This window comes from Cervus canadensis, chromosome 30, assembly GCF_019320065.1.
Source record: "Cervus canadensis isolate Bull #8, Minnesota chromosome 30, ASM1932006v1, whole genome shotgun sequence".
Lineage (NCBI taxonomy): Eukaryota > Metazoa > Chordata > Mammalia > Artiodactyla > Cervidae > Cervus > Cervus canadensis.
The window spans coordinates 39553390-39576953 of record NC_057415.1 but is presented as its reverse complement, the minus strand read 5'-3'; positions in this window follow the sequence as shown (position 1 = coordinate 39576953).

Here is a 23564-nt window from a genome sequence, read left to right as displayed (position 1 = left end):
ATAGAAGATACCCTGGAGATTGGTTTCAATATTTTTTGCCTGGTTGCTCTAATTAATTAAAGGACTTTACCATGTTTTGCTGTATGATTTGTCTCCTTTAAGCTCTCGTCTCAGTTTATGTGTAGCAGCTTGTCTGTGAATTAATCCTATAATTACCGTATAAAAAGAAAAACAAACACTTACAAACAAAAATAGCTAGCAATGATTGTAATAGTGCACCGGCCTCAATTTTCATTTTTCAAGACTTGAATTCTTAAATTCTTTGATTCCCAGTATTATATGGACTCTAAAAATATATCCTATATCCATGTACATGTATATGACTGATTTTGTAAATTGGTCCAGTTAAAGCAAATACTTTTAGAGGAAAGCTTGAAAATTTCAGATAGACACAGGGTTCAACACTTAAGCCATTATGCAATACTGGGTGTTTGGTTAAATTTGCCACTAAATGCGTATTGACCGTGGAAATTGTGTACCCAGCAGAGGTAGAAAGAAAACATAATCTAAGTTGAGGTTGGGTATATTCCTGGAACCAATTATTACAGAGAGTGGATTAAGAATAATAAGGTGGGCCCATCAAGAGACACTAAGCAGGAACAGAGCCTCTTTACCCAGCTGGGTTAGCTCCGTAACAGAACAGAGCCCCCCGAGATCAATGAGCATACGGTTTAATCAGCACGCTTGGAGACGCGGCACATGGATGGGTCTTGCACAGCTGGTGAGCTCTGCGTCACGCTGAGATAGAACAAAGCAATCATTTTGTATACCACTGGGCTCTTTCCATCACTGTTTTCCTATAATGCCCATCTCGGCCAGTGAGGCTCAGGGAGCCAGGAATTCTGTGTGTGAGCCAACCCCACAGAGGAGGTCATCGGGTCCCATGTATGGCACCATTCTGTAGCCTCAATCTGCACTAAAAATGCAATTGGGATGGAAGATGACAAAGTACAGTGATTCGTCATCTCCAGTGTGTTTCTCCCTTTTGATGTGCAAACACGCATCTACAGTAGCACCCTAGAATTTCATATATCGCAGATAAAATTAAACTAATATGCTTGTGTCCTATGCCTGGTTTTTCCTCCCATTTTCCCTGGCACAGCAAATGACAGGCCTGTCTATCTTGTTTTGAATCTAAACTCCATCCTTTTCTTCACTACGAAAGCTTCAGGAGGAAAGGGGCTCCATCTATTTTATTTACCATCTTATTGCAGGAAATCTAAGATAAGATATATCTGCAACCTAAGATAAATTTGTGGAATGAATGAATAATCAGGATATGAAAAAAAATTAATGGGTTGCATGGGTCTGCTGCCTGTAATATGTACTTTCATTAAGAAAAAAGTTCAGCCAGAAAAGACAAGGATCTAGGTTTTATCTGATAGAAGTAAAGCCAAAAAATAAATAAGCCTCTTCTGTCAATGTATCCGTTTCCTACCGATGCTGTAATAAATACTGCAAACTCAGTGGCCTAGGACAACATGTATTTATTATCTCATAGTTTTGAAAGTCAGAAGTCTGGGCTGAGTTTAAAGTGTTGGTGGGGCTGCTTTTATAATTTATTTTCTTGCTTTCTGGCTTCTAGAGCATGCCCGCTTTCCTTGGCTCTTAGCACACTTCCACCTTCAAATGCAGCAATGGCCAGTCAAGACTTTTCATGCTGCCATCTCTCTGGCTGTGGTCTTTCTGACTCCCTCCTACCCCACTTAAGGATGGTTGTGATTGCACCAGGCCAATTTGAATAATCCAGGATAATCTTTTTACTATAGGGTCAACTGATTAGCAACTGTCATTGCAACTGTGATCATAATTCCTCTTTGCCAAGCAACATCATATAGTCACACATTCTGGAGATTAGGACAGGGACATTTTTGTAGGGCTGTTATTCTGACTACTACCGAAAACTAGATTGACAAACACAAATTTCAGAGTATCACATGAGAAGAAATTGTCCTGATCGTGAAACAGCTTGGTGAAATTCATATCCTCCATGAGCTCTCCTTCTGTGCTGTCATGTTGACATGAAACCCATCCTTCAAAGGTCGCCTTAAATGCCACTTCCTCCATGATTCCTTCTGTGATCGTCCTTGGTTCATCTCTTCCTCCTTGAATTTCCACTGAGTTTTATTTATATAGAGTCACTTTAAATCTTGTGTAATGGATAGATCCACTTGCATAATGTGTCTTTTCTCAAGGGCAAGATTTACTTCCAAACCAATATGAAGATATAATTTCTTCATGACACTCATGTGACTTTGGGAAGATACTCTGCTTACTGAATGTAAGTTTTCCATTTTCTCAAATATTTATCAAATTTCCTCACAACAATATTAAATACAAGCATGTTCCTGGCACATGGAGGCTGGTCAATGAATGCTATTTTTCTTCCCCACATATGTGTGTGATAAACAGACATATATTTGTGTGAGGAACTATCCTAGGACACGGAGTTTGCACCTATACATTTTTTCCTGGATGACTATAAGCTTTGCAAATAGCTCTTTCATGTTCATTGCCATGTATTCTGTCCCAAAGTGCCTCTCAACAATAAATATTTGCTGAAATAATGAATAATTCTTGGTGCAATAGATAAGACTGTTTGTCTGTCTTCAGGGATGTGTTCTCCTAACATATTTTGCTAAAAATTTTCCTGGTTCACCTGGCTCAGTTCATATTCCTAAACCATCCACTCTCATATACAAAATAAACCCGACAAAGTTAAAAATCTTTGCTTAGCTAAAGCTTTGGACTTTTTCAACCTGCTTCCCTCCTGCTATCACACCCCCTCCCTGCAAACATCACTTTTCTGTCCTTATGGGAAAGCAGAGACAAAAAAGAAGCATAATTCTTCAAATGAATAATTGATATTTCTTCTGAGCGACCTACCCTATTCTACTTGTTCTCTTAATTTACTCAGTTTATACCAATTGATGACAGAAGCCCATTGTTTTGCTGAAACATTAACTTCACAAAGTCATTTCGCTCCCATCTGCGGCACTAAAATTAATGATTCCCTCTGCAACATCTGTTTAATTAACTATCGGCACCATAGAAGAAGCATCCAAATACCCCAGCGACTAAATCAGGCTCAAATTAGGGAAATACGATGTTAAATTGTATCAGGGAGAAGCCGAGTTTATCCTTCCAAGCACTGGCATTCATTAGCTAGCAGCCAACCCATGCATCTTCATAATGAAGTAGTGTCAGCAGCGCTTGGCTGGGAGGTTCTCATTTAGGGGCTGCACAGGTCCCTCCTGCCATGGTCACTGCAGAGAGTTAGATAGAGGGCCTTAGGGAGCCCCAGAGGTACTGTGCCATTCCATCATCTTTGTTCCTGGAAAGAGCAATGGAGCTTCCACTGGGTATGTGCGGGCTGAAGGATTCTGGGAAAGAGTAGTCATGGGGACATTTGTGAGTCGTTTCTGTCAGTGGTGGTCCATCTTCTCTGAATCCTTTCAGTATTTGCATTGATCTACATAAGCAGGAAATGTGTCTGGTTTCTCCAGATGCACTGGAAAATATGTAGTTCATACATTTGAGAGCATTTATTTAACAAAGATCTGCAAAGAATCTACTATGTTCAAAGCATCATACTCAGCACCAGAGTAAGGAAAATTAGACCACAAATCCTGCCCAGATAATTTGCACCAGAGTACACTCTAACCATTATAAACACAGGTATAAACCTGTGTGTTTTCGTCTGTGCATATACAAATAAAATCAACCAGAACTTCTCTAGCTATAGGAGTAAGAGTGAATTGAATATCATCCCTACCCTTGAAGGGGCTTCCCTGGTGGCTCAGACGGTAAAGAATCTGCCTGCCAAGGTGGAGACACAGGTTCGATCCCTGGGTTGGAAAGATACCCTGAAGAAGGAAATGCCAATCCATTTGAGTATTCTTGCCTGGGAAATCCCATGGACAGAGCAGCCTGGTGGGTTATAGTCCATGGGATCACAGAGAGCTGGACACGATTTAGCAACGGAGCACACACGCAGCCTCACATAGTGTGTAAGTGTGTATCACACCACCCCCTCACACACACGCACACACCCCAACCTGAGCACTAACCTGAATACAAAGAGCAAAGCAAGCAACATACTAAGAGAAACAGGGATTGACTATTACAGTTGCTCAGAAGGGGCAGGCATTCTGTTTAATTTGGGGAGTGATGTAAAGAAAGAATTCAAGGAGCAGATGTATCATTAACTGATTGTTTGAAGGGTGATGGGATTTATGCACTGAGCTAAACGGAGAAAAGGCGATTTAGAGGTAGAACAAGAGGGGAATCCCTGCCGAAACTGAGAGCAGTGACTCGTCTGCTTCTGTGGACGGGAGGGACGCACAGAGAGAAGCCTTTACTTTCCGTCACCCTTCTAGCCTCTGGCCCAAAGTTGGCCTGATGCAGGAAGACCTCCCTGGGCCATGTAGAAGGAGACAGCCTCACTCATCTGCAGGTGCCTGCTCTACCTGTTTCCTGAGTTTGAAAGCCTGTGTGGACATGAGTACTTTGTCTCCTAACCTGAGGCCGATATTTTGAACAATTTTCTGTCTGATTGGCCTTCTTCCTTAGACTGTGGCCACCACACCTCACTGTAGCTTTACATCAGACTTTGGCCTTTAAGCACAGACTAATGAGTTGGCTTTTGACACCCATTCTCAGAACCTGATTAAAATTAGCATGTCTCTCTCTCTTAAGTTCTATTCAGATGTAGATGCAATTATTTACATGCTGTTCAACCAATACCAAGACTATGATAAACACTACTTCTTAAGCCTTGATTAATTCAGCCTAGGCCATTTTGTACACCAGAGGGAGGCTTACTGAAATCAAAACTTGAAGTATGGATGGGGAAAAAGTCTTCTTGGCCAACTACCAAGCCAGGGTCAGAAACAAACAAGGTCAGTGAAGGAGAGATTGCAACAGCTGGAAATGGAAGGTCAGGCTCTAACACCCTCCGGAAATACACTAGTCCATTGCACAGATTACCCAAGACACAGCCGTGTGTTTGACTCGACACCAGCAAGACGCAAATCTGGTGGCTGATTCAACACATTTTCCACTTTGTAGGTTTTTCTGTTGCTATGGTGACAAATGTGGTGTGAAATTGCAAGTTTGCAAACTGTACAGTGAGGGAGCTTCTGAGAAGGGGGCCTGGCAAAGCCAAAGGTATGAAAGGAGATGAGGACACAGAACAGGGGCAGAATGGACCAAGGAATCATCGAGTGTCCCCAAAGGAGCCTCCCCACAACTTCCCCTTCATGATTGCTGCTAAGCCTCCAGATCTAAGATGCCATTTGAGACAGAATAATAGATCCCAGATGTGCACAGCCATTAGTTGTCACATGCATGAAAGTAAGGATGCCATGTAAAGTTCTAAGTTTATTTTTAAAAGAATTTCTGAAGTCTGGCAACTTCTAACAATTCCCAGTGCGTTATTGTTGTTGTCGCCATTGTTCAGTCATGTCTGACTCTCTGTGGCCCCGTGGACTGCGACACTCCAGGCGTCCTTGTCTTTCATCATCTCCAGGAGTTTGCTCAAACTCATGTCCATTGGTGATGCCATCCAACCATCTCATCCTCTGTTGTCCCCTTCTCCTCCTGCCCTCAATCCTTCCCAGCATCAAGGCTTTTCCAAAGAGTCTGCACTTCACATCAGGTGACCAAAGTATTGGAGCTTCAGCTTCATCGTCAGTCCTTCCAATGAATATTCAGGGTTGATTTCCTTTAGGATTGACTGGTTGGATCTCCTTGCAGTCCAAGGGACTCTCAAGAGTCTGCTCCAACATCACAGTTTGAAAGCATCAATTCTTTGGTGCTCAGCCTTTTTAATGGTCCAGCTCTCACATCTGTACAAGACTACTGGAAAAACCATAGCCTTGACTATACGGACTTTTGTAGGCAAAGTGATATCTCTGTTTTTAATATGCTGTTTAGGTTTGTCATAGCTTTTCTTCCAAGGAGCAAGTAAGTGTCTTTTAATTTTATGGCTGCAGTCACGGTCTGCAGTGATTTTTGAGCCCAAGAAATCAAACTCTCTCACTGCTTCCATTCTTTTCCTATTTATTTGCCAAGAAGGGATGGTATGGGATTGGATGCCATGATTTTAGTTTTTCGAATATTGAGTTTTAAGCTAGCTTTTTCACTCTCCTCTTTCACCTTCATCAAGAAGCTCTTTAATTACTCTTTGCTTTCTGCCATTAGGCTGGTGTTATTTTCATGCCATTAACATCACTATATTGGGGTGAATAAAATGTTTTCTCTATGGGGTAATGGACTTTTTGGCCAAGTCAGTATCAGTGATGTTGTCTAGTTCATGCTTGCAGGGGACAAGAGATCTTTTTCATCCACCTTTCTTTGTTTATTCTTCTGCTCTAGAAATCATTGTGACTCATTGACTCAATGTAAGCATGTGTTTAAATACACAGCCCATAAAAATTGGTCAAAAAAGGGGGACGTTTGGTGGAAAGGCATCCAGGCTGTAATATCAACAAACCTGAACTCCAGTTTTGTTTCGTCTGCTTATTCACAGTATGAATTTGAGCAGCTGATCAAGTTTTATATGTTTGTTTTGTTTTAATCTGAAAAAATAGGGGTAAAAAGTACTTCAAAAGGTTACTTTGAGTATCAGAAGATACAAAAGTCATAAAGCACTTAGTACAGTGCTTGTCATGAGTGCTCAAGGGCTTCCCTGGTGGTCCAGTGGTTAAGTACCCACTCGCCAATGCAGGGGTCACAGGTTTGATTCCAGGTCTGGGAAGATGCCACATGCCAAGGAGCAACCAAGCCAGCGTGCCGCAACTACTGACGCCTACACCCCCTTGAGCCTGAAGCCACCGCAGTGAGAAGCCCGTGAGCCAAAACAGGAGTAACCCCTGATTGCTGCAACTAGAGAAAGTCTGCTTGCAGCAGTGAAGACTCAGTGCAGCCAAAGTGAAAAAAGTAAAGTTAAAAAAGATAAGCACTCAATACTTTTATTAATAATTATTAAAGTTAGGATCCGCCAGCTTTTAGTATAATCTTTAAGGGATATGACTATTTACTTCTTTTAAGAAAATGAAGATTAAGCCTCATTGTGATTAATGGGAAAAGAGTAAAAAGGAAAACATGGTTGAAATGGGAATTTCAACCCATTAATTCTGATTAATTCTGATTAATGGGAATATTTAAATATTATATTATATATATACATATATATAATATATGTATAATATGAAGACAATGACTAACTGAAACTGTGTGGAGGATTAAGCCTCAAAGTCAGGATGTTTCAGGAGTGGTGACTCAGGCACAGACAACGAAAGTAAGCCCAGGATAACAAATGAAAATAATCTCCAACTTGGACTATTCAGGCAGGAAAACAGATGGAACGTAACCTTGGAGACTCCAGAGTGTTTCCTTAGAAAATCAGATATGGAGGCAAATATTTGACCTTGGGGCTATTTGTCTGTCTGCATGCAAGTCTCAGAGCCCGTCTACAGCAGGATTCAGAGCAAATTTCTAGCACCTGGATACAAAAGTTACAAAAAGAAGAGGTGACTCTTCTCTTAGAAGGACAAATAGGAGTAATGCAAAAAGGTAAGTGCAGGAAGAGAGGCACATCACCCGGAGTCTAAAAGGCAATAAATGCCTGAATGTGCTAGTTACTAGTTTGTGTCCAACTCTGTGACCCCATGGACTGTGGCTCCTCTGCCCATGGGATTTTCCAGGCAAGAATACTGGAGAGGGTTGCCATTCCCTTCTCCAGGGATTAATGTCTAACTGCTGAAAATATTCCAGAAATACTGAAAATACATTTGATCAAAAGCTTAAAGTATGAAATAAAAACTATAGTTCTATTTTTATGCATTTGTGAAATACAGAAAAAAATAATCAAAGTAGAAAATCAAAACATAGAAAAACTCTGAGTGTAATCATTGCACTGTCTTAATATTTACCTACCACATCCCAGTACCTGTGTCCATTTGCTTCCTTTCAAATTGGAGGGTTCTTTGTGGGGATTAGAAAGCAATGACTGTAATTTTGAGCCTGTAAAACACTGGTATGAGAAGGCCATCCTTAGATTTTTATTGCATGGTTTGAATATGAGGTGTTTTGGTTTCATTTGTGTTCAGGTCACTTCTCACTTTTGCTGTTTGTCCCATAAGCAAGAAATGGGTCCTATAGAGGACCTTAATTATTGGCTTGTCAGTATTTGTGTAGGGAGGCTAGGGAGAGACAATGACAAAGAAAGACATCTGAGAAGTGGGAAAACACGATGAAGAGCTACTGGGTTCTCTTATCACACTAAACTAAAGCACTGACTATAATGGATCAACTTAAAGAAGCTGGTTATCATCATACCCGGCTTTAAGTTGGTTTAGAAACAAACATTTAAGTCATTTTCATTTAAGATCAAGAATACAATTATCTTGAGCTATTGCTAACAGGCAAGGTTTTCTGAGAAAACTTATAGCTAACAGAACTAAATTTTATTTAAAATATGCTCACTCAATACTTGCTAATTAATAATGAATGCAAAATGAATGATTTTTTTTTTTTTTTGTATTAGCCTGCTCTTTAGACTTAATGGACATAAAGATACATTACAGTCCCTTCCAATTTGTATCTTAATTGCAGTTTCAATCATTCTAGCAGCTTAAACTCCATACTGGAGAAGAAAAAAATTAACCAATGAGGTTTCATACCTTTTCTGTAATTGATGAGATATAAATGGCATGAAGAGGTTAAGATATTTAGCGTCTAGTACATTGGTTTCATATACATTATTCCATTTAAACTTCACTATTACTTTATCTAGTAGGTATTGTTTTCTCTATTTTACAGGTGGGAAATCAGAGAACTCCTCCAAAGTTATTTGGCTATGAAATGGAGGTGCCAAATTTTTGTTAATCCTAATCCTCTATTCTTATCTACTACACCAGGCTATCTGAAATGATAAAGTACTAAATAACAGATTATTCAGTAACTGAACAAGCCTAAAGTTGGATATATTTTGTTTTTAAAAATTGTTTAATAAAAATGTAAGAATTTTCCAGTGCCAGCACTAGACTTGGAATTCAGATATCTGGTCTGCTGTCAAAACTGAGAATTTCTGATAAATATGATAATCTCCACTGACCACACAGTTTCCCTAAAAATCAGATGTGGGCTAGATAAATTCTAAGGTACAAAAAATAAGTACTTTATAGACCTTGAGAAGCATCCTTTCCACCTGAAGGAACTCTGACTTCACTTTGAAGCCATTTTGTGTGGGTGATATAATAAAGCAATTTTTGAAATCACAGATTACTCACATCCTGGTAATTGAATGCCATTTGCCTGCTTATTAAATGATTCCATACATCTGCGTTTAGTGTCACACCATGATGTACATAATCTTTAAGGTTAGGCATCTTGTCAGCACTTCTCTTTCCTCTTATGGAATTTTGGAATTAATACACAAATGCCTGTTCAATGAAAGCTTGACTGTTGAAAGGGCTATCTTTTGAATTTCATTTAATAATATTCTGTTTATTAAAAACTGCATTTAACATGATAAAATGGGACCTATCTCATAATACAGACTTCAGTTATTCTAGTTGGCCTTCTGTGTTAGTCTGTTTGGGCTGCTATAACAAAGATACCGTAGACCTGATGAGTTAAACTACATGCATTTATTTTTCACAGTTCTAGAGCTGGGAAGTTCAAGATAAAGGTCCTGGCAGATTTGGTGGCTAGAGAGGGTCCGCTTCATGGCTCACGGTCATTGGAATCCTCACGTTGTGGAAGGGGGCAAGAGGGCTCTCTGGGTTGTCTTTGATAAAGGGCACAAATCCCATTCATGAGGGCCACACCTCATGACCTAATCACCCCCAAGGTCCCCTGTCCAAATACCATCACACTGAGGATTAGACCTCAATGAATTTGAAGGGCATATAGACATTCAGTCTACAACACTTTCCGATAGATTATATGACTTAGCAAGAGCCATAAATCTGACTATATTTTTAATTACTCCAAAGACTGTGGTTACTAAGCTCTGCCTGAGTTTGTCTACACCAATGGTGACAAATATGTTGTATGCTGGCACTTTCTCTCCCATCTGTTGCTGAAGGTGGGCATTTTTAATGAATCACAGCACAGACACATTATCACAGCTTTTAGACCTCAGTGAAGAACCACAAGATTCTCACTGCCTATAGATCAGAGACAGTACATAAACTGAAAAGTACTTACTTTTCTAGGCTTTTAGGAAAAAAATGTTAGTAACCCATATCAGACCAGGGCTACAACATTGGAACAGAAAGTCTATTTTTCTTAGGAGTCACTATCTATAAGCATTAAGGATCAGAGGATACCAGGGTCGTATTCTAGAGAACTGTATGAAATATGGGAGACGTCAAAGTGAAGAATGTACGGCAACTAGGTAGCTGTCCATAGCTTGATATTTGCTATTGGTCTCGTTTAAGCCACTGGGGACATTTTTCTTCCTGGTGGGAACTATAAGCCCGGCACATACCAGGAGAGTCATAAAATCCCCTCTAGTATCTTTAATCAATCATGACTAGTATATCTTCCATACATTCTCCAAGTTTAAAATAGAATAAAGTCACATAATAATCTTTCTCCCGGCAGCTAGACTGCCTTTCAGCACAATGACCCACACTGTATGGCTGTATTAACAGATACGATCTGTTCTTTAATGGAGCTCAGCCATGGGGATTAGCTACCTGTAATGCAGTTTGGGCTGTCAAGCACTCTACCAGACTGCTAACACATTACAAGTTATAGGCATCAATTCTTTCTAAGTGAAAAGGCATTTCACATTCAAAACACTTCAAACCTAATAACGGGAAATTATCATGATGGATCCCCTTCAGCTGCCGAAAGGTAAAGAGACGGAGAGTGAAAAAGACAGGCATCCAATCAAAAAATTCATATCAATTCTTTTTGATCTACCTGGGGCAGATTAAACTCGAGTAGTGGATAACCTGTCAAAAAGACTGCAGGAGCGAAGCTGTGGATCAGAAGTGTTTCTGTTTAATGGGAGGAGGCAAATCTTAGTAGAATAGGAGTAGAGTCCAATGGTTAGAGTCAGAGTGTCCTGGGACATCCACGAAGACCAGGTAACAATCATCACGTTCAATTTCCCTCATGTTCAGTGTTACGTGGTGGTTTAGTCACTAAGTTGTGTCCAGCTCTTTGTGACCCCATGGACTGTAGCCTGCCAGGCTCCCCTGTCCATGGGATTCTCTAGGCAAGAGTACTGGACTTGGTTGCCATGTCCTTCTCCACGGGATCTTGCTGACCCAAGAATTGAACCTGGGTCTCTTGCATTTTCGGCAGATTCTATACCAACTGAGCTACAAGGGGAGCCCCGTTCAATGTTATATAAGGATATTAAAAACACTTGGGGAATCTGACCTGGAACAAGGTCCTGAAAAAGAACTCCAATTAATCAACGGGAAGCTGTAATGTTCTGTATTCCCTGTCCTATTTTTATATAGGCTTCCAAGTGTCATCAGACCCTCAACTGACTACAGAATAAGTCAGAGGACAGATGCTGATACTACTTGGAATTTTAGATTTCATGTCAAAATTAAGAGTGAAACTGCTATTATTTCCATATGACCCAATTATATTCATTCATTCATTCACTGCTAATGTATTCAATTACTTATCCAAAATGAGTTATATATTCATATGAGTGTACTAGATAATATGGGTTTGAGAGTTTTAAGGAAAACTAATGAATCCAAAACACATCTGCAAAATTTAATCCATTACTTTCTGGTTCCACTGCCACATGGGTAGCATAATAATTATGCATCATTGTTCACCATTCAAAAGATCTTCTCTTGACATATTTGATAGAATTAGCAAATGGGTTTCAACTAGTTGTTGGAGAGTTAGTTGTGTTGAGAAGGACCAGTCTGTACGTAGTGGAAAACTGTTAGGAGTGACTAAAAATGTCTGCCGTGAAAGATACAAGGATACGAAGTCCTTCTGCCTTCTCTTCATCTCTAACTTAATTGCATTCCTATTTCAGTTCTCCTTTTAAACCTTTAAATGAAAAAAAAAAAAAGGCACTGTTACCAATTTAACATCCTAGCATTTGATGGCTGGATAACCCTGAGCAGATGATTGAAACGTTTTAATTTCAATTTTCAGAATATTTAAAATGCTGCTAAAGCATACTGCCTTAACAAACAACTATCCAGTGCCTCCCAGGCAATTTCAGGTCCAGAGAAGTAAGAACATGTTTAATAGACAAGGTTCATGCACTCAGGAAGGACTGAAGGTGGTCAAAATAATCACACCAATATGTAACTTTTCACTTAGGCAAGTGCTGTAAAGGAAAAACACATGCAATAAATGAATCGTATAAAAATGAGATTCTTCACTCTCTGCGGAAGAGCAGATAGGGGAGTATCCACTAAACTTTCCTGGAATAATTGATGTTTAAATGGATGTAAACACACTAGAGTTAACTAGAGACAGAAGCTTCATGGACAGCATGTGCAAAGGCCTTGAGATGGGAGAGAGAGTGACTTGTTTAAGAAAGAAAGACAAGCGTGGCTAGAGGCTCAAGAGCAAAGAAAGACAACTTGAGGTGAGGAGCTGGATCATGTAGGACATCTTGTGTCAGGTGGAAGATTTTGCTTTTTTCTAAGAACACTGGAAATGCCTTGAAGGATTGTAAGCAAGAGATAAATATGATATACATTTTAAAAAACACCACACTCACAGTATTTGTGGATGGAATATTGGTGAGGGCAAAAGAGGAAACTGTTTTTAAGTTTGCTTGTTTTTCTCCAGTAGTATAAGGGGTGAATAATGAAAGTACAGCATTGTGATGATTAGACCAATGATGTGGCTTACGAGTGAAAATTAGCAGAAAACCTGACACCCAGAATTAGTCACAAAAGGATCAGGTCTATGATTTTAAAATATTGTCAAAAACTCGTATTTATTTACTACTTACTTCAGGTATTGCGTTATGGTATGCCATGAGCCAGCTAAAGGCTTGGTCTCACTTAATTCTTATGTGAACCCTACTAAGTGGTCATTACTCTAATCTCCAGCTCATAGAAGGAGAAAAAAAAACAAACAACCACAAAAGGTTAAAAAACACCCTGTGGAAAGCAGACAGGACTAGACCATGCTTCAGGAGATGGAGAGAATTAGACCAGAACCACCGTTGAACTATAACCCTGCTCTGGTCTCCCGGCTCTGGCTGGTTCCCCTCCACCCAGATACCCTGGAACGGCGCTTATGCTCTGACCCTCTATTCTTTATGAACGATTGCATATCCTCTGAGCCCACAGTATCCTTTTGGTACCCGAATCCCCATCCTGATTCTCCAGGGCAGCTTCCAGAAAGGAAATGACCGTGCAGCTGAAGAAAGAGACAGGAGGGGCGAGGTTCGTTTTTCTTAAAACCCATGTTCTGAAAATGCCCATGATTATAACACGGATGCTATTTACTCTTCTGACTCTGCAGAAGCCCAAAGGGGAGGACAGATTTTCATTCTTGTCAAAAAGGGGCTGAGGATACCATGCCTATTCAGCTTCATTGGAGGATACAGGTTAGGAGACTCTTTAGGACTATCTCATTAGTCATGCAGTATTTGCACATTGATGACTGAAGGCAGACTATGACCTTAATTACATTATCATGCTAAACTTGATGTTTTCCTTGAGGGCCAGGGCACAAGGGGAGAGAGATGGAGGCAGTAACTATGGGCCAAGGATAGAACACTCCTTGATATGATGTGACTGGTAATTAAGAGCTAGGGTTGAGGAGAGAGCGTGAAAAAGGAAAACAGCATGTCTGAAGTGGCTTTTGTTTCTATCACTAAGCTCTGCATTGGTATGTATTTTATATAAGATAATTATTAAGGATACCAGTGAACTTACATTACAAAAAAGTGATGAAACATGATAATATATACACTTATTCTAATGTTTTGAGGTTTGTAAAGCACTTTGAAATAGGAAGGCACTATCAAATCAGTAACATACCTTTCTTTCCTTTAAGTTCAGAAATAACAAAAATAGTTCCAGAACTTAGACAGGTGGGAAGCAAAATGTAAGTTTGTTATTGTAAAAGAAGCATTGTAGAACATGTTCTGGGCTTGATACCATTATCAAGTTTCCCTGTAAAGCACCTTCGTCCCAGATTGATCCTTGCCCACCTGGGTACAGGCAGAGGGACAGGGGGCAGGGCAGTTAACTCACAGGGCCATCTGGAAACACTCTGGTCCCAGGAGCTCATACCTAGCAATCCCTTCCCCCATCCCATCATTCAAGAGTGACTCCTCCTCCTTTGGGGAGAAACCAGCTGAAGTGTTCCCCTAGAAAAGTTCCCACAGGAAAACATGAAGTGGTAAGAATCAAGTTTTCCCAGTCACACAGCAAAGTTTAAAAGCATGGGCTTCCACAGAAAACAGACCAGAAACATAATATGTTAGCTAAACAAGTCTCTAAGGCAGGAATCATCGTTTCTGTTTGTAAAGAACTAACGCTGTTTTTACTTAAAATATTAATGTTTTATGGACTATGAAAAATAAACAAAAAGTGAATATAACAAAAAACAGAAAGACTCAAAAATAAAAAGAACACAGTGTTTTATTCCTCTTAATCCTCTTTCCTTCTCTTGTCCCAGCCCACCTTCCTTCTCCCTGCTGGTAACCACTTTTTATAAACCACAGTGTATAAATAGATAAACCACAAGGATATTCCCGGGCAGCACAGTGGTATGGAATCTACCTGCCAGTGAAGGAGATGTAAGAGATGTGGGTTTGATCCCTGGGTCAGGACGATCCCCTGGAGAAGGAAATGGCAACCTACTCCAGTATCCTTGCCTGGAGAATCCCATGGACAGAGGAGCCTGGTGGGTTATGGTCGAAGCCTTGGGTTATGGTCCAAGAGCTGGGCATGACTGAAGTGACTTAGCTTGCACAAGGACATATTGTACAACACAAAGAATATAATCAATATTTCATAGTTACTATAAATGGAGTACAATCTACAAAACTTTTGAATGAGTATGTTGTATGCCTGAGACTAATACAATATTGTGAATGAACTATACCTTGATAACAGAAAGGATAAAAAAAAAAGAGTTGATATTTTGTTTTGTGTGGAGTCTTTGGCATTTGTTTTGATTTTAAATATTTTTACATTTTAGAGCTATATCAGAACATTGTAGTATTAAAATATTTTTATCTTGATTACTGAGATTATACTACCCTAACATACTGTCTTGTGAAGGTCTCAAAAGTTCTTGAACACATTGCATTGTGTAAAACATGGTTCCTCTACCCGAGGACATAATGGTATAAAAGAGGGCAGTGGTTTTGCAAATATTGGTATGAATTTAATGTATAGTATGTGAATTACTGATGACATTCCAAGTGATTTGAGGCTATACATTAAAATATTTTGTATTTATTTTGACGTATTTTCAAATATATAAATATATGTGCATGCATATAATTACAATACATTTCAATTTCATAGAAATTATTGCCTAGGATGAGGTTAAAGAAGAAATGTTTTTAAAAGCTGCTAAGCAAAAGTTAAATAAATGAAAGCTGGTAAATATAAAGAGAGTGAAACTCACTCAGTCATATACCACTCTTTAAGAATCCATGGACTGTATTCTCCAGGCCAGACTACTGGAGTGGATAGCTGCTCCCTTCTCCTGGGGGGTATCTTCCCACCCTGGGGGTCAAACCCAGGTCTCCTGCATTGCAGGCAGATTCTTTACCAGCTGAAACAACAGGGAAGCCCAGGAATTATAAATAGAATTTTAAGTTAAGAAGAAACGGACAGCACAGATTTGGCAAAATGTCTCAAACAAATACACAGATGACTGGCATTTGAGATACTCCATAAAAACACAAACAGTCAAAAGTGGGAAAATTGTAACAAACAGTCTAGTAGATGCAGGAAACAGCAACAGCAGTTATTGAAAGAAAGGGAAAATTAATTCCAACTGGTGGAGATTTGGGAAGGCTTTAAAGAGGAAGCAGTTTCTGAACTAGGACTTGAATGCTGGAAAGGATGTCAAGAAATGGTTGTGAGATCATTCTCTAAAAATCCTAGGTCCAAACCACATGCTGCACTTTATTCTGGAGTTTAATTCTGTTTCATTTCAGCTGGCCACATCTTAAGCCACTCTAAGCCACACAGGAGTAGCTGGTTGTGTCTCTCATCCCCATAAACAATAATTTGTACTGTACCTTAAGGTCACCTAGTTGGTGACAATAATTTCCCAGTTCTTCTTTAAGACTGCCTGATTGTCTCCTAAATTTGTTTATGATGCATTTATAACCAAGAACACAATTAAGGCTGTTCATAGCCCACACAAGGCTAATCAGAAGCACCTGGAAACAATAACAGTATCTCCCCCCCCCCACCTTCTCTAACATGCACCTTTTTCTTGTAAATTTCATATCACAAAATGTAAGTCAGTTACAGATCCATTAAGTAGGGGTTGTAATGGGAGGGAAGAGCGGTGAGCTCTATCTGGGTGGCAGAAGATAAGCTGCATAAATCAACACACCTTGCAGCTGAACATTTCTTTAAATAGCTGAACAGGAAAAGAACATGCTTCTTCTGTTAATATCGCCAGCACTCCCTTCTGTCTTTAGTGGAAACCAGCCTGAAATATTGGGATGGGGGAAATATGACTGCCCTATGCTGAAGTTCAATAAATTCAGCCATGATGGTGTTCTGTCACCACTGCAATATTGGTGTCGTCCCTGGGGCAGAATCTGTCCCAGGGTATTCTTGGAATCTGTCTGCCCTTGTGTCCCTATTTCATCAAAATTTACCCATTCTTGTCTTTTAATCTAATAGGTTAACTTTCTTTTACCTAGAGACTAAGAGTCAACTAAATCTTAGGGTTGGATAGCAACAAAGCCACACTGGGATAGGGCAATAGTTTTCTCAGTTTTAAAGCTTCTTTTTTCTTTTTTTTAATGCTTGAAATTCTAACTAAAGCTCTAATTTAATTTAGCTTACATGTTATTTTATTTAATACCACAGCATCTATTGTAGACTTATTACACAGAAGCTTATTGTAGAAAGCAATGAAAATTTAACTGAGCAAAACAGGAATAAAAAAAACAGTCAAAATCATGCAAAGGAAAGATAATAGTTTTGTTGTAAGGGCAGTAAAATATTAATACATGCAAAATGCCTTCGGTAAAAAAAAAAACAAAAAAAACTTTGTGGTTGGATGTATTTCAGAATTTGTTTAGATTTTAGAAAGTTAATTTAGAGTGCATTCATTATATGACATATTATTGCAGGTTCTGAGGCAGAATTAGTGAAAATTATGAATATTCACATTATGCGGTGCTAAGGTCTATAAATAAGCACATGTCAGTTCAGGTTAGGTTTTGTGGCCAAATGTGTTTTGGCAACAAAAATGAAAAAAATACATTTAATTTGCAGAGTGTTTGGTTTTCCAAATTGAACATTAACGCTTATGTTATCACTATTCTCTAAACTGCTCTTGACATGACAAATATATTATAAACAGCTCTCAATGTGCAAAAAATGTGGATCTACACCATCACTGAATATCAAATTTTCACTGTTAAAGTTTTAATATATACATATTTTAAATGCAAATTATGCATAAATGCAAAACAAAGATGCTAAGTGCCATTTCATACTACTTTCAGAGACACCCACTATCACCTGGCATATACCTTTCTCTGCCCTCATTTTATATACATATATATATATATATATAATATATATACACACACACACAGCCTGATGTAAAATTATTTATTTTTAAAAGCAGGAATGATATTATGCACACCATTCTGAAATCTGATTTCTTTTAATAAAATATTTTGGAAATACTTCCATATCATAAATATAGATCAGTCTCATTCTTATGAATGACCTCATAACAGTAATGTAATGGATGATTTTCCCTCTCTCCATTTCTTCCTTCTTTTCTGCTTCTGACAATTGTCTATCATTTCCAGCAGTGTCCTAAGTACCAGAAATATAGAAAGAAACCAGACAAAACCTCCTGACTTCAGGAAACATCATTTCTAGTGGAGACAAAGGCTGTGAATAAGATAAACGATGCAGTTTATAATAGATGGAAAGATGAAAATGGAAGCAGGTAACAGGATAGGAACATCAAGCTGAGACTGTGCATTTAGATGCAGTGGTCAAGACTGCAGAATGGCCACAGCTTGGAGGGTATATTTAAGTAGAGCCCTGAGATAAAGAGTAAGTGAGGGAGTGAGCCATGGATCTATTTAGAGGAAGAACAGTCCAGGCAGAAGGAATATCAAACACACAGTGTAAGAACAGGCTTGGGATGTTTCAGTAACAAAAAGGAACCCAACTTGGCTTGAGTCAGTTAAACAGAGAGGGACATCTGGGAATATATCAGAAGGAATAATGGTCAGATTCCATGGGCTGGTACGCCATCAGAAGGACTTTGGGTTTTACTGTAAAGGAGATGGTAAGTTTTCAGAAGGTTTGGAGCAAAGAAGTGAAAGATTTGGATTTTATTCTAAAATGACATCTCACATGTTGAGAGTAGATCAAAAGTGCAGGAGGAGAATCTGGGAAAACATTTTAAGAGGCTATTGCAATGATCTAGGTGAGAACTATCTTGGATCAGTGTGATAGCCGTGGAGGTGGTGAGAAAGAAACTAGTATTTTGAAGGCATCAGTGACAGGATTTGCCAATGGCTTGGACATGGTGAGTAAAGAATGAGAGATGTCCGCTGCCTGAGCCGTACCAGCTGAGATGGGGGAGATGCTGGAGGAGTATTAGGAATCTCACTTTTGACCATGTAAGTCTTGAGATATAAGTAGGACATCTTAAGTAGAGATCACAAATAAAGAGTTGGATCGAGAGGAGAGATTCAAGCAGGAGGTATATATTCAGGAGTCACCCACATCTAAATAGATTTAAAATGTAGGAGACTAGATAAGAATCTCAAGGGTGTTTTTAAAAAGAACGATTTTATTAAATCATTGTCCAGTTTTTGGATGTAACATTCTTTCGTCTGTCCATTTATGTAAGGAATGGAAAACTGTTATACACATATTTTGAAGACATGCCTGACTGTTTTCAGTCTTCTTCATGCAAAATTGCTTGGTAAGAGACACAAATAAACTGATTGAAGTAAACATGGTGAATGATGCTTCATCAGTGGGAGTGTATTTTTGTTCTATGAACACAACAAGGAACTTATGATGTTTCCTGGAGAGTCGATGATGTTTTCTAGAAGGGTATGCCATTTAAACTTCATACTGAAGGCTGCAAAGAAATGTTAAGAGTGGTATAGAGGGAAAGCATATTCAAGGTACAGAAGGAACATAATGTGAAGAGATAGCCAATGAGGAAGGGGTGTAGAATAACTGAAGAAACACTTGGAATCTGGGAAGCAGGACAACATGGAAAAGTGAGTTAATTTTGGACCAGATCTTAAGGATTTTACATTCTGGCTAAGGAATTTTGTATTATGTTCTAGAAACATGATACAAGAGACAGTAGAGCTGTTAAAACAGGAGTAGAAGGTTTGACTAAAGCTCTATGGAAAACAAAACTCAAACCCTCCATTGACAATAGGAAGGGCTAACTTTGAGTGACAGGCACTGGATCCAGGGCGGTTGGCAATAGGCTCTTGCCTATTGCCAATAAATAGGCAAGATAATAGATAAATAGATAAAGAGAGCTTGGACCACAGCAGTGTCAGGGCTTGTGGGGAGGAGAGGATGATGACATATCCACACTCGGGTCTGACCTTTCACTGATGCTCATACCTCAACATTCTGAGCTGGAGTTCGCTGCCCCATCTCTGCGATTCAGTGACATTCAGCACAGAAGACTGGGGTCTAACTTTTAGAGAAGCTGTTCTGCTTGGTGAAGCACCTGATTTAGAGGTGCAGTTTTGTTCTGGAAACAGAGACGTATTTATTTTCAAGCATGTATAGTAATCATGGGCTTCCCAGGTGGCACTAGTGGTAGAGAATCTGCCTGTCAATGCAGGAAACATTAAAGATGTGGGTTTGATCCCTGGGTTGGGGGGATCCCCTGGAGGAAGGCTTGGCAACCCACTCCAGTGTTATTGCCTGGGGGATGCCATGGACAGAGGAGCCTGGCAGGCTGCAGTCCATGGGGTCGCAAAGAGTCAGACATGACCGAAGCTCCTTAGCATGCATAGTAATTACAGGTGGCAGCCAGTGCAATGGAGATGATTACAGGCTATGATCCTCTCCAGACCCTTGTCCTGCACCAGCATTGACCATTTATAAGATTGGTTTAGACAATCATCAAGAGTATATAAGCCTCAATTTTTTCACTGATGAAATGGGCTCCATAAACTCTCTTACCTACTCCAGGTAACTAACTGCTATGTGAGTTAACTGAGGTACACAAGCAGATGTTATTTGTAATGAACTCTACGAATGTATGGTGTTCCACTGAATTGAGCTAAAAAATATATTGGCCACTTCAAGTTCCTTTTAGAATCAGAAACTGTATAAATAAATAGCTATATAAATGAGGTTCTGGCTATTAGAGGTTTTTAGGGAATCTGATTCATCCAAAATACGTGAATGAATTGCTAGTGGCATCATGATAATCAGGGGTAAAGTAAAATTGAAAACATCTTGTTGTCAATTTTTTAAGTATGTATTTCTCTAATGTAACCACATTATTCCTCTTACAAAATCATATCTTCATAGGCAGGGGAATGTAAATTTCATTCTAGCTTAGATTGAATTCTAACAAAATCTGAATTAATGACCTTTTACTATTTAATCAGCCCATTTTGTGGAGTGACAGTTTTATGTCAGTTGACTTTCTCATGCAGTCCTGGTTCTTACATGTTAATTCTTTAGAAGGTGCTGGTCTTCTGAAAACAAAAACTGGTTCCAGGAATCTAGGACCTTCCAAGTCAAATGAAGACCCTCTGGATTTAAGAGATGTAAAGTAGATTAACTGAGATGGGATTTGGGAGACAATAAGGACAGCTTCCAGCAGAAAACTGAGCTGAATTTTCTGTCTGTTGCAACCTAAGAAAATCTAGCTTACACTGATTTTTTTTAAAGACCTGGAATCAAGCTTTGATGGTGTACAGTTCGTGACCTATACTTTGTCTTTATCCAATTTTATTGAGATATGATTGGCATATTATGTAAAGTTAAGCTTTTTAAGTTGTACATCATGATTTGATATATATATATATTCAGTTCTATCCCTGTATTCTTCAACTCCAGGACTTTTTGCATCTATATTCAAACATATCTTCTAGTCTTTAAGGATTAGTTTTAGCAGGTAAAGACATTCTCCTGTCTATTCCGCAGCTGATGGGATTACACCCAGAACTGCAGTTGTCCTGTCACTAGATCTGCAGTGGGATCTGCAGATGTCAAACTTGTTACCAGAGGCTCAAGTGGGCATGGATCCTGTCTGTCTCCGGGTGAAGGGGACTGCCTCCTGGTACCTTGCCCCATAGGGTAGCACTGGGACAAGTGTCTGCTTCAGGACCCACAGCTGAGTTCTAAGATAGCTGACCTATGACCTATCAGGTGTATGGTCAGGTGTGGTTCCTGCCAGGTGTCTGGGAAGTTTGCTGCCTGATCACTGAATGTGTCCCTAGGTAGGCAGGCCTAGCCCTGTGGCCTGTGGACTGTGGCTGAAGGACTAGAACAAAGTCTCAGGGCTATGCCACTGTCTGCAGCCAAAAGATTGAAGTCTGCAAACCTAGCTCTGGAAGCACAGATGGGTGTGTTGTTACCAGGTCCCTGGACAGACCAATCCGGTCCTTGTCCATGGCTCTAAGGGTGCAGCTGATGATAGAGCAGTTACAGAATCTCCTGAGGCACATATGCGGGTGTCCCCCGCCTGCTCCTGTGTGGGTAGGACTGCCCACAGCCTGTATGGGAGGTGCTGGATCTTAGTATAAGGCCCTTCCAAGATCTCCAAGGGTATAGATGGACTGTCTCCCGCCAGTTGCCTGGGTCGCAGTACTGATTTGTGGACTGTGGCTAGGAGACTGGAGCCAAGTATAGGGATTGTTCAAGCTCTTCTGGAGTGCAGGCTGGAAGGTCTCCTGCTGGGTCCTGGACGGGCAGGTCTGCTGGTGCACTGCGGCTTTGATAGGAGTGGAGCCCAGTTACAGGGTCCTTTGAGAATCTACAGTCTGACAGAGTTTGGTGGGCTTATCTCCATGGGCTTTTGGACTGTGGCAAAGAGAGGGCAGGGCAGTTCAAAGGCTGCATCAGGGTCCACAGCCAGGACCGAGTCTGTACGCCGAGTCTGTAGCTAAGAAGTGGATAGGCATGACTTCTACTGGGTCCCTTGACGTATGCTGCTGGAGAGATGACCAAAGCCAAATGGGGTTGTAGTGGAGTCTTCAAGGGCATGGAGTTGTTTCCACGTCTGAAGTTGGGACCTTGGTCAGTGAGTCAGCTTCCTGGGTGCCAGTCTGCCTTCTCAAAATTGCTTACTTTGGTCTTAGACTGCACTGAAGTTTCACAGCTTCCTACCTGAATCCCAAAGCTCCCACAAAGGCACTTCTATCTGTTGACGGATGCCAAATTACTGTTTTTGATGGGGGAATATGAGTGAAGGACATCTTATTTGGCCATATTTCCAAGGTCACTCTGTTTTTTAATTTGATTCAGCAAACATATAATAAGGATTTGTCTGCAACAGACAATTTGATAGGCCCTGAAGATATAAACATTTCTATTCATCAAGTGGTGTGGTTTTCTGCTCTTTTCCATAAGACTATTTTAGAAGAAGAACTATATCTTCCCATAATGTATAGCAAAATAATGGGAGCATAATAGATGCTCAGTAAATTGCTCCTGTTCTTTGCTCATAATAGAGATTGGAAAGATTTTCCTACTTGTAAATTAGAACATCTCTGATTGGTTCACAGTCTTAGCAAAATTCATTAAATAGACAGCTGTGATGTTTTCACATTAGCTTGTATATTACTCAGTCCTGTTCGGGCACTCAGATGACCTTCAATTCAATGAATGCTTGCTAAAGATTGTTTTAAATCATGTCTCATGAAATATTGGTGGAAAGAACAAATGTAGACATTATTCTTGCATTTAAGAAGAGGAGACTCTAGCACAGAAACACATATTTTTTTGATACCTAAAACAATACTAAATGTTTAAAGCTCTGATAGAGTCAAAAGAGATATTATAGGAGATACTGGAAAAAAGGGGCAATTAAATTAGGGTAGGGCCAGAATGGAAGATTTTGTGGTAAATGCAGCCTACAAGCCCTTAATGGAAAGGGACAGTGTGGGGAATGGTGACACTTTTGGGCTTTTAGAACTTTTCATGACTAAGTTTAAATTCTTGCTCAGATCTCACTAGATTTGGGTAAATCACTATTGTTCTCTGGACCTCTATACCCTCACCTATAATATGTGGATGATGATAACCACATTCACCCATGGTGACTTCATGTTAAAATAAGTCCATGCTTATCACAGTATCTAGTAAGTGTTAAGAACAAAATAGATGGAATCTTTTATGTTGTTTTAAACTGAAACATCT